Raw genomic sequence first — 2304 nt, 5'->3', positions numbered from 1 at the left:
TTAAAGGCCAAAGAAATAGAAGCTGGTTCAAAATAGATAGTTGAAGCATCCTTATCACATTTCGAGAAATCCTGCATTCCAAAATAGAAAAAATGCAGATAAACAGATCAAATACCATTTTGATACAAAATCCCTATACAGATGATGAATAATGAAAAACAAACTCACACCTCTATATAGCAAGACGGTAGGCTCTTTTTCAGATGAGTCTTTCCAAACACATTGTTCTTTGTGCGGTCTAGATCAGAGAAGAAACTTATCAAGTTCCCATTCCAAACAGAAATCCTAGGGGCACTTTGATCAGGAATTTTAGTCCCAAAATCCAAAGAATCAAGATAATAGACCTGCAAAAAACATTTCATGTTACACATCATGCAGAAAAAAAGAAACCCAAAAATTGATTATACCGAAAGCACAAAAGAGAAATTAAAGAAGGAAAATAAAGGAACTCACAGCAAGAATGTAGTAGGAGAATTCAAAAACCTTTGCCTTCCCATTCAATTTACAAGCCATGTTGTATTTATATACTCCAGACATAAGATGTTCAAAAACAAGGTTGCAAAAATCAAAGGAACTTGCAGATTCTGGTTCTTGAAGGATTGACAAGTAGTCTGTGTTAGGGAGCTCATTACTCGTAGGAAACAGAAAGCATTTGAATGCTATTACCATGAAACAAACAAATACTTCTTTGTCGGTCAAAACTTCTCGAGACTTTAGTTTGTTACCGAAGAAAGTGATGTGAGGAAGCTCTGCCAGTCCAAACATTGACAAAATGAACTTTGCACCAGCTTCGTAATCAGGCATAGGAACACAACCAGAGTTTGGCAAACCAATGACATGATGAATTGAATGCTTGGAGATTGAGATACGCTTGGAATAATCTACAACTATCTGATGAGAGACATGGTCGACACAACAACAAATCCAGCGAACAAAGGTAGATGGAATCTCAGATTTCTCAAGAAGAAGGAGGCAACCAAAACCAAATTTCCTAATGACATCCTTCCGACGTTTAGTCAATGATTTCAAAATCTCAGAGAAATACTTAAGAGAATAAGAGGTAAATGAGTCTCTGCCAATAACATGCTCCTTAACCCGTTTGCTCTGAAAAAATAGATAAAAGCATCGAGTAAAAAAGACAGAAAGTCAAGAGAAGAGCATGATATGAAAAATAAATGAAAAAATCATTTAACTAAAACCAAATAAAACCACAGTAGAAAAAATCACCTTAGAGATGATGACAGCTGATGACCCACAAGTATAGGGGATCGCGATAGTCTTCGAGGGTAGTATAACCCAAATTTATTGATTCGACACAAGGGGAGGTAAAGAATACTTATAAGCCTTAACAACTGAGTTGTCAATTCTGCTGCACCTGGAAAAGCACTAGCAACAGGGGTGATGTGAAAGTAGCAGTAATATGAGAGCAGTAGTAAAAGTAACACAGCAGCAGTAATAGCAATATGAGAGCAATGGCACCGGAAAATAGTTGATACTACTTCCAATGACATATAGAACAAGTATATGATGATGAGATATGGACCGGGGTTCCCAGCGATCTTCACTAGTGGTAACTCTCCAATAAGTGACAAGTGTTGGGTGAACAAATTACAGTTGGGCAATTGATAGGAATCAAAGCATTAAGATAGAACATCAAGATTATTAATCATGTAGGCATGTTTTCCGTATATAGTCGTACGTGCTCGCAATGAGAAACTTGCACAACATCTTTTGTCCTACCAGCCGGTGGCAGCCGGGCCTCAAGGGAAACTACTGGATATTAAGGTACTCCTTTTAATAGAGTACCGGAGCAAAGCATTAACACTCCGTGAAAACATGTGATCCTCACATCACTACCATCCCCTCCGGTTGTCCCGATTTCTGTCACTTCGGGGCCATTGGTTCCGGACAGTGACATGTGCATACAACTTGTAGATACAATCTAAGCAATAAGTATAGAGCTCAAATCTAAGATCATGCCACTCGGGCCCTAGTGACAAGCATTAAGCATAACAAGATTGCAGCAACAATAACTTCACAAACTTTATAGATAGACTAATCATAATGTATCATCCATCGGATCCCAACAAACACAACACCGATTACATCAGATGAATCTCAATCATGTAGGGCAGCTCATGAGACCATTGTATTGAAGTACATGGGGGAGAGTATACCGACATAGCTACTGCTAGAACCCGTAGTCCATGGGGGAACTACTCACGGAGCATGATGGAGGCGATGGCGTTGATGGAGATGGCTTCCGGGGGCACTTCCCCGTTCCTACAGGTGCCGGAACAGAGT

The sequence above is a fragment of the Lolium perenne genome, chromosome 2 (genome assembly GCF_019359855.2).
Source record: "Lolium perenne isolate Kyuss_39 chromosome 2, Kyuss_2.0, whole genome shotgun sequence".
NCBI classification, from domain to species: Eukaryota; Viridiplantae; Streptophyta; class Magnoliopsida; order Poales; family Poaceae; genus Lolium; species Lolium perenne.
Note: the sequence above shows the minus strand (reverse complement) of the source record.